Genomic DNA, 10297 nt, shown 5'->3' on the forward strand with positions numbered 1-10297 from the left:
ATATTTGAATTCATTTGCTCTTGTTGGTGCCAATTCAAATACATGCTGCATTTTCTGATCTTTCTTACTTACTCCTGACTAGTTCCCTGTTTGTAACTTTCCTTCTCCCAGCCTGCAGTTCTTAGGGGCATCTCATTTTTTACTTATTTTTCCTCTTGATATTTCACTAATTTGTTTTCCATAACATCTAATCCTTTTCAAGTTATTGGCTTCATCTGTTCTTTTTAGTCTGTAGTCACTTTTCATCACTCCCATTCATGTATTGTTTTTTCTTATCAAATTCGTTTTCTATTTCTGCTTAACCTCTATCTTTCAGTATTTTTCTACTCTGTCTAAGGAAAATACAGTCAGGAGATAAAAGGGCACTTCTGTCTCATACATTCCTTTCCCAAGAGATCAGGATTGTTCCTATCAGTGCAGGACCAGACTTATTCCTTGATGATGTCAGTTATATACCAAATTTTCAAGCCCAATTTTAATTCCTGAAACAGAAGGAACACATCTCAAGTATGATTTTTTGTAATGATCTAAGAATTTATATGAGATGGTAATCTCATATAATTAGTTGGTTAGTGATTGATTAAGGAGGGTAAAAGAAAACTAATGCAAACTAAGGGATGATCTAGAGGAGTAACAGCCAAGAAAGCTCTTGCCAAATAGCTGTTATTTCCCTGGTGTCCACATGGACACTTGCCTTCTAATTTCATTAAGTTTTGGATGGAAGCTATTTTACTACTGTGAAGATTTTGGAATGGTGGTGCAAGCTGATTTTTATTTTAACCAGCTGAAACAGACAGCTTAGTGTTCCTTATCCTCAGAAAGGCGAAAACATTTAAATTTTAAATTCAGCGAAGTTCATCTCTACATTTATACTGAAACAAGCGTACCTGAACACACACAGTAACTTCCCTTATTTATGGAAATTTAAGCACAGAAGCTTGAAACATTCAGCCAAAACCCCCTTAATACTAACATGAAACCCTTGAGCTTTTCATCCTTTCTCTTAGTCAAATTCTTCTGTCCTATGGCCAAAAGTGAAAACTGTAAGGACTTCCTCTTCAAAACTATGCAGAAGGCAGGTGCAGCAGCACACTCAGAATCTCCTGGCTCAGGCACTTGAAACCTCAGGCCTCTTATTGCAGGGTGTAGAGGAGTGCAGCACAGCCATCACCTCTTGGTGTGCAAGATTAAAATGGCAGAAATCAGAGAACTACTCCCATTCCCTGAGAGAGTGGATGGGAGAGGGAACTCTTTGCAATGCACAGAAACAGTGAGCCTGGCAGTACTGCCAGGCTGCAGTTGGTTTTCCTCAGTGCTGGAGTAACTAAACACAGGGCTGCTGGTTGCATGGGAGAGCTAGCATGAAATGTGAAGTGCATGGAGACCTTATACAATGTCCTTGCCAATGCTTGCCTGATAACCTCTAACCTACATAGACCCAGCAATGCTTTGTGACACAGGGGAAAATACACGTGTTAAAGTCTCCCGTCTCTCCCTTAAAAAAGATTGTTTCCAAAAGCAGTATGGAATACTTGAGAAAAGCTCAGCCAGAACTGACCATGTCTCAACAGGTGAGCTCCCCTTCAGTTCACACCTCCTGTTTGGGAGTCAGCATCCACCTGCAGCACCTTTGCTACAAAAGTACATAGAGGGACCAAGCATGGTTAATCCAGATGAAGGTGCAGCCTGCCCTTCCCTCTCTCCCTGTGTGTTTGGAGGAATCTTGTTACAAATTAATTGGAAGTTGTAATTACAGCTGTCTGAAGTGGGATTTTGTTGTTATTTTTCCCCTTTCTGGTAAATGTTTTCTTAAATTTGTAACTTGAATAAAACATACTGGTAGCTGTATATAACCATGGATTCAGAGAGCAGTGATAACTCCATCTGCTGTGTTTGTGTCAGTTACCCAAAGCCTGACACTGCCCCAAATAGCCAAATTTGCATGTGCAAACAAAGAAGAGAAAACTCTTGTAGACTTATCTAAGATAAACTCCCATTTCTAGCAGAGTGAACATTGTGCTGATAATGAAAACTTCAGTAATTAAGCAGCTCTTAAGATATTTGTTCAGAAATAGTTTCACTGGCAGATGTGTCACATCAGGTTATAGTAGGCTTCTGAAAATACAGAATCTGGGGTGAGGAAGCATTCAGTCTGGATGGGAGATGAAACCTGAGTTTCAATAGTAAATAATGCAGTACAGGAATAATATCTAGTCCAAAACAGAATTGTGATACAGTTTTCAGAAAGCCATTGCAATTGCAACCTTACTGAATAATGGTTTGTTTTCTGTGTATTTGAGCAATAGAAGGGTTTATCAATCACTCTAGATTTAGGTTGATGTTATATGGGGTTATTTTTAGGTGTGAGCACCTATACCAGTGAGGTACATGTAGTATGCATATTTAATGTCTGACATTGTCTTAGAAGTGTGGAAAAATCATTTTTTAAAGGCAGTAATTAATGTTTTATTTGAGGAAAAACTTGGAAAGAACAGAATGTTTCTCTTTCTTATAGAGTAAAAATTTTGTGATTAGCTTTTTAATTTCGTCATAGTAAATGCAAAATATAACAGCTGAGATTTTGTTAAGAGCAGAACACAGCTGCCAAAACCTGGTTCTGTTAGATCTCGAATCAGCTAGCTAACTTGTATTCTAACTCCCCTTATTATGTGTATGTAACTTAGAACTGTAAACAAAAAACCTGAGAATTCAGGTCTGAAATTTAACCAGCTGCTCAATGCTAGTAATGATGATGACTGAAGATACTCATGTCTCCCTTTTGTGTGTCAGCATATTAGTCAGTTGTCAAAAATAATCCCATTATATTTGTCATTTTGGTTTTCTGAGAAGATGAAATAATGTTGAAAGAATTCACAGTAACAGTTATGCCCTCTCTGTTCCACATGGGCTGGGAAACTGATTTACATCACCAATGTTACAAGAAGGGGGAAGGAAATTGTCTTAAAATACGTAAGGGAGAAAGTACACATAAATGGAAAAAATTGCCTATGCTTAGAAAGAATGAAAAATCTAATGTACATCTCTCTTTGGGCAGTCATTACTGTAGTCTCAGTAGTACATGAAACATTTTCAGAACTGAAAGGATTGGAGTTTTATTGGCACGGCTGCACATCCACGCACAAGGACTCCCTTGTAAACTTCAGTGTCTTTTCTGGGAAATAAAGAAATCTGCAGATGTTTTAAAGAGCGCTGACAGAAGAAGGTTGTTGCTTAAACCTCATTTATAATATGGAAGTGGCAGGTTCTGTAATAAGTTCAACAGTAGACAAAATGTTCTAATTTGCGCTGATCCTCTTCTCTTCTTGAATTCAAGAAGGGATAAACATACAACCTTACAATGAATCCTGAAATAGGGTTTGTGGGGAGAAAAGAAATTCATTTCACTCTGATTTGTATCAAACTCTGTGGAAAGACTAGGGAAATGAGTAAGATTTTAATGGATATACAGGATTGAAATTCATAGGTAATTAAAAGAATCCTGTTGCATCTTGTTCTGACTTTAGGCATATAGAAGCTTTCTGATCAAATATGTCCCAGAATAAGTGTTTTCTAAAATATAACCTAAGACTGTGTTTGTGTTAACAGAGGTACGGCCCTTTAGAGGTGCTGAAAGCCCTTCGGACTTGAAGAATATCCTAAATTTCCACTATCTTCAGCAAGAGAAGAAAATACTCAGCACCAGGTAGGAAGAGACCTGATCTACTGGTCTCAAAAAATGAGGAATCTTGAGATATATCAAAGAGCCTTGCATTCTGAAGTCTTGAAAGTCCTCGGGAATTCAAAATGAGGTTTCATTGTTCCTTAGGTCAAAACTCTTAGAAATAAGCCTGTCATCAAGCCCTGAATTAAATATATCTTATGATAATCTGATTGTATCCATATTACATTACTGTCTTGGCCTTACATGTGTTCATGATGGTGCCAAGTATTCCTTTTATTTCCCCTACATACTTTAATGTAATAGCCTATGTTAGCAGAAGGGTGATGATTGGGGTATGGAGGCCTAAAATTACTGAATTTTGCCTTTTCTACTCTTTTTACCCTGTATATGTAACACAATTAGTATCACTGCTGACATTTATAGTACTTACGGTGCACTGCTCCAGATACTGGAAAATCTCCAGCAGGGAAACTTGCTGCGTATCTGATCCTATTCCTTGTAAAGGATGTGGAATCACACCAACATAAATACTGATATAAGTTCTCTCAAATAAGGGCATCTGACAGACAGCAAGTATTTCTTTTGTTTGTGGATGGAAGTGAAGCTCAAGAGGGTGTTAGGATTTCTGAGCCTAAATTTGGCTGTGTGTCTTCAAGAATCGTCTGTCACAAAGTGTGAATTATGCACCAGGTATAAAGAGATGCACCAACTTTTAAGGCCTGGAATAGACTAGCAAAAAACAAATTTAGAGTGCTGTCAATTAGTCAGCTAATGACAAAACACATTTTGTCATTAGCCTGTTAAGTTTTTACCAAAACCCCTTTGGTTGTAGCCTAGCTAAGATGCAGTTAATCCACCAGTAGTTCTATACCTTATCTTTACTGTGGAACAAAGCAGAAATGGATTTTCAGAAAAGCAGACACATATGGTTGAAACAACAGTGTGGTAGGGACTTAGCTGGACATAAAGCCCAGTAATCTTATGCTGGTGCAAGAAATAAATATATAGCCTAACTACCTAAAAAGTGTAAAGTTATATTGTTTAAATTATTATTCTGTTTGCATCAGAAGATGAGGTAGTTCTTTAGTAGAGAATGGGAACTGGACATGATGTTCAGATGGTCTTGAGTGACCCTTTATATTTTGCAAGCCAGGATGGAAGTCCATGTATCATGTCAGCTCTTGAAATGAGGCGAGAGGAGAGAGCAGAACTGAATGATGGTGTATCAAAAACTGAAGTCAGACACAGAGGGAAGGAGCAAGCAGCTGTCTGGCACAGAGGGAACGCAGTGGTGGTTTCCTTTTTATTATTTTTTGCCAGCTAGCATGAATGCCTAGTGTCAAAGATTGTGAATGAAAGGGTTCTTATCTGTGGCTGTTCCAATGTTCCTAAATGTGCAAGTAAATAGTAATTAAGGATAAATGTTTAAGATCTGAAAGTGAACTACTGATTCCCTAGTTAGTAGTGATTCTTTGGTCAGAAGCCTCTTCACAGTAGAGACAGTGGAGGAAATGCTGCTGTCTGTCCTGCAGTCTGGCCTCTCTTCATATTCCTTCTGAACAGTCTGTGAGAACAAAAGGCCAAGCCTGTAAATAGAAAAGCTGCTTTTGCATATCATCACTACTTGATAAGTATAAACATAGCTTGTTCTCACTTAATTCCTGCCACAAAAGTCTTCTGTTTTCCATATGATAGAGTTTATAGCACATGGACAGAAAAACTTGGCACCTGATTTTTGAAATGCAGGTAGCAAGAAACAAGTTTGCTCATTTGTGATCATGTGTCTCTAAAACACTTCATAAAGAGTCTCCAGTGAGAAGATTTGCAGTAGCATAACAGAAACCTTTCTTCAAGAGAAAGGTTCTTTCTCAGAGAATTCAGAACTCCACTGACTGTATAGCTTTGAATTGTATAGCTTCCTGTGGACTGACACTTCTTCCTGAGAAATCACTGTCTCTGGGGTCTTTTCTCCATGTCATCCTGGCAAAGTTCCACATAGTATGTGGTTACTGAAAGCTGTCCTCAGATGGTCTTCAGGATTTCCCATTCCTGAAACTGAACTGGGATTACAAAGTAGCTAATTTGAGAGCCCAGCTACGATTTAAAATAAATCCTGTTCTATCCTCAATGCTTCCAATTTTAACTTTTACACTTAAGTGGCATAAATTATATACCAAAGCCTACCAGCTGAGCCTGTTGTCATGCACCTTTCTCGCTCTCAAACAAATGAAGTAAAAAGGTAGCAAAGAGCCATCACAGAACAGCAGGAAGCTGTGTTTCTCAGAGCTTTACAGTGTGCAGGTGTGGAAGCAAAAGCAGTGAGTTAGGGGGCCGAATAAGGTGGATCAAGTCACCTGTTTGTTTAAAAGAGTAGATGGGTCAGTGCAGCTCTGCGTTGGAGACTGTGCTGGGAAGTGACTGGACACCTGACTAGACCACAGGGCAAAATGCAGGACAGGCTTCTTTCACACTCTCTTCCCTTGCCCGTGCTCCTCAAAGTCCAGATGTGGCCTGACCTTTGGTCTGTGTGTGATGTGTCTGGAAGAGAACCAAAAAGATCTGGAGCTCTGGTGTTCTGCTGTCTGGGTTGTGCTGTGGGCCGGTGAGGATGTAAACATGGCTGGGGAAGGAGAGAGCTTTCATCAGCCTCCAATCTCCTCTCAGGAAGGTGGGAAGCCCAAGAGCCGAAAACATGGCAGCATTGTCTTTTAGAATAGACTGAACATGTGAAAAATCACTATCCTAATGATAAACACTGTAATAAATATTGGCAAGACATGAATCCAGCCTCTGCAAAAATGTCTTTTTTTTTTTTTAACCTAAAATCACATTTTTCTTTAGCACATCTTTTTAAAGTTTGTTATCTTTCACCCCTCTCTAGATTGCCAGCCGTGTGGTGAAAGAAATGGCTCTTAGAACTGTTTTCTGTAGAACTGTAGTAGACATGAATACCAAACAACTTCACAAAACCACTAAATATTTGGCAAACTTCTAGTCTACTGTAATTTAAAAAAAATGCTCAAGACAAATATTTATGTTGAAGGGGGAAAAAATCCTCAGGATAAAGCTGTCAATTAATGGATAATTTCAGCCTTCCTATATAACCCTGTTCCATAAGTCATACTTCATAAAGAGTGAATACTCTTCTAATTAAACTTTTCTGAACTTTAAAAAGTATTTAAATTGTCAGTGGATGCTGCTCTGGCTTTTTTGGCATATTACATACAGGACGTCTGGCCAATTCTCCAGTCTTGTCTCAGATACGTTACTGATCCAAAATATTTTCACCAGACACCCTGAAATGGAATCACATGTTTGCCAATTTCCATTTTGTGTATCTTCCTTAGAAAACTGAAAATTACAGCTCATGAGCACTGGTGATCTGATTGCTCAATGTCCAAACTTAACTCACTGAAACAAAATAACAACAAAGGTGCAGAAGATGATGCCCGGTCCTTGTGAGACAAAATTGTTTACAAAAAAAAAAGCTACCTAATTTCCAGTTCTGAAGTTAAATCAGTGGAAATTGGTGCTCTTAAAACACTGATGAAGTACAGATCAACAGTTATGGTCCAACTTCTTCAACAAAGTTACTGCATTATTACACTGACATTTCCCTGAACCTGCCCAAGTCTCCAAAGCAAAAGAGCAATTTTCAGTATCTTTACACTGCGTAATTTTCAATTTTCTCAATTCTCTGAGCTTCAAGTCGGCATTTTTTTTTGAGAAACATGTAAGTCAGAAGAAAATTCTCGACAAAGGTCTCATATTCTGATTTCCTTGGACTTTATAGCAAGATTTCAAATGCTGTTGAAACTGCCAAAGACGAAAAATGTGTGTTACAGTATTACAGATGATAACATAGTCCAGTCTGGAGTTCTTTCCTTCTACCCAGTGCTGTGAGAGCTTAAGCAGTGTTATTTCATTCGGCCAGGAAGTCTAGGCAGAACTTCATTAAAATACAGCTGAATGACCTGCTACACGAACTGAGCTCCAGAAGAAAGTATTTGGGAGTTTGGCAATGCTAATGGTCCTGCAAGTTGGGTCATTGTTCACTAAAGCTCTAGCCCATGGCTTAAACATCTCTTGTCATCTAGAGAGGGATAGTTTTTCCTAGATGCCCCATAAGGTGTCTGGTCCTCATACTGAAAAGTTCTACTCTGGTTCAAGTAAAAGGCTAAAATTCCTTTCGATTGTTCTGAAAAACACACTGCCCCCCTCATTTTATTCAAAACAAATGCTGATCCACCATGCCAGCCCATGCTTGTTCCAAGCTGAGGCTGTGTGTTGGAGCCACCTCTTCTTCCAGAAAATCTTCAGGGTGGAAGGAATATGGACAATGGAAGAGAGCTGTGGCTTTAGTAGAGAATCCCACAGGATATGCAACACTATGGTGATCTGACTCTGGAGGATGAACATCCAGTTGATGTTGCCAGAAGCACTCCAAGAAGCTGGTAAAGATTATAGCTAGGCCAGGTCCAGTACTCCAGGTATGATCACTCAGATGTACAGGATATTTCTATCTGAAGCCCAAGGATGGGACCATTTTAGGAGCAAGTTCAGATTTGCAGAACTGGTGAGTAAAGTGATAGCCATTTAGAAGGATACCATGCTGTAACCAAAACTCGTAAATTCCTTAATTCAGACTTTGCCTGAGATATTTTGTCCAAACTCATGTTTTGACCTTGAAGGTGCTGCACATCCCATGTAACAAGTGAGAATTTCAGGAGCTGGATCTTCCAGGAAAATTTTGGTTCAAAGACCAGCTGCAATGTGCAGGAAGTGATACAAGAAGAAATATACATAGAGCCAAAAGGTGTATCGGGTCAGGAGGGCACTGTCTGGGCTGGTGTATGGTAACAGCCTGGCTGCCTCTGACATTCCTGAGCTCTTGCACCAACCCAGCTCTTCTCAAAGCCTGCAAACCTTTTCTCAACCCTTGCTCAGTGTAATGTAGCCACCCCACCAGAAAGCTCCAGCAGGAGTTGATAGGGAGTGTATGGGTGATTTCCAGTCAAGGATATCTAAATATGCTCTGAATAGTAAGCTTTACTTAGTGAATATTATACTTGAAGGAGAATAATATGATGTCTAGTGAGGGAGGGACTGCAGGGCCATGGGCAATCATCCAGAATTGTAAAAGAGGGCTATCTTTTATTGTAGTGTATATCAGTTTATAAATATCAGAGGGTTAAAGTGACTGCTTACAGACAGGTCATAAAAATAAAGGAACCCTGAGGAGTTCCAGGAGTGGCTTTAGTGGTGGGAACATAGTATTTTTATTCATAATTGGATACAGTCTATCATTAGCACAGCAGTCTCTTCATTTTGTGCAGTATAAAATGGGAGGGAACAGTGTCACTTCTGGCTGTGTCATCTCAGCAAGTGCTCTGTGTTCAATAAAGGGCTTCAGTCATAAAGACTGCCAGCTCAACAAGTTTCACTGAGGTAAAAGAAGACATTCCTTTAAAATGTTAAAAGCTGTTCTTGCCAAAACACGATCTGGAGAGCACTAACATGCTCTGTGTTCAGGGCAAAAGCAAGATGAATATCTTGTGTCCAACTCTCTCCCCTTTTTTCTGCCATCATGAATCTCTGCAAGGTGAGTGAACACCAAATAACAAAAGTGAAGTATCGGCTGTTTCTTTATCTACTTCCAAGTGGCCTGATTCTGTTCCAGCCAGTGAACTCTTGTTCATTGAGACTGATTCTTTCACCTGCTACTTTGAGGTGATAGCCTGTATCCCTCTTTGCACAGTTATCAGTGCCTACATGGCAGTGGAGGGTCTTGCCATGCTCCTATCCTGGCCAGCCTCCCAATCGGAGCTTCCTTCTCCTCACTTGGCTGGTGCACACAGGCAAGGATCGAGCTGCCCAATAAAAGCCCCAAGATGATTATGGAGGTTCATTACAGAGTGCCCAGCTGGAGGCTTGCAGCTGCTAGTAAGGATTGCTGTGCCTCAGGGGGTCACATTGCCTTTACAAAGGTGTTTCATAAGTAAAAGTATCAGGGATGTTTTAATCCAAACCAGATTATTCCTCCCCCAAATCACAGAAGAGGCAGATTGTGCTTTCATCCTCCAGGGTTGTTTCTGCTGCCATGGAGCTGCCCAGAGGCCTGTGCTGGGGCTAAGTGCCTGCAGAGTGCTGGGACCAGTGAGGACAGTGAGCCCCACCACTGCCTCCACCTCACCACTAGCCTTCTCCTGCTGCCTCCTGGGCTGCCAGTATTGTCTGGATTGGCTATCCTAGTACTGTGCTGTTTGTGTGCTGTCAAAGGGGAAATTGCACATTATGGGAAGGTCAGATGAGATTCAGTGACCCTAAACCACCAAAGAGAGGATTTTAAAGGATTTTTAAAACCAGAGCTTTCAAGTGCACAGCCAGAAGTTAAATATTTAAATCTGTATTTAGGCATCAAAATAAACAGGGGTCTGATTTTTAAAGAGTTGTGGAACAATTTGGATTTTCCACCCTATTCCCCAGAGCCTGCAATTTGTTTGTTTCTGGCAGCCTCTTTAGATCTTTAGGAATGGAGTTGCAGTTCCAGCAATCTGGGGAAGATTGAGAGCATCCCTCAAAACTTGCTGAGTAAGGAACTGAGGACTGAAATCC

The 10297-nt window shown here is 40.0% G+C and overlaps 1 long non-coding RNA gene across 2 annotated transcripts in view; it reads left to right on the plus strand.

Annotated features, from left to right (window-relative positions):
- Positions 1–3609: 3609 nt before the first annotated feature.
- Positions 3610–10297, plus strand: part of LOC108446150 — a 61642-nt gene continuing 54954 nt past the window's right edge. For both annotated transcript variants that reach the window (XR_001861265.1, XR_001861266.1), the window contains exon 1: positions 3610–3703. This is a non-coding gene — a long non-coding RNA (uncharacterized LOC108446150). The remainder of the gene's footprint in view (positions 3704–10297) is intronic.

This window comes from Corvus brachyrhynchos, unplaced genomic scaffold (assembly GCF_000691975.1).
Source record: "Corvus brachyrhynchos isolate BGI_N302 unplaced genomic scaffold, ASM69197v1 scaffold3, whole genome shotgun sequence".
NCBI lineage: Eukaryota > Metazoa > Chordata > Aves > Passeriformes > Corvidae > Corvus > Corvus brachyrhynchos.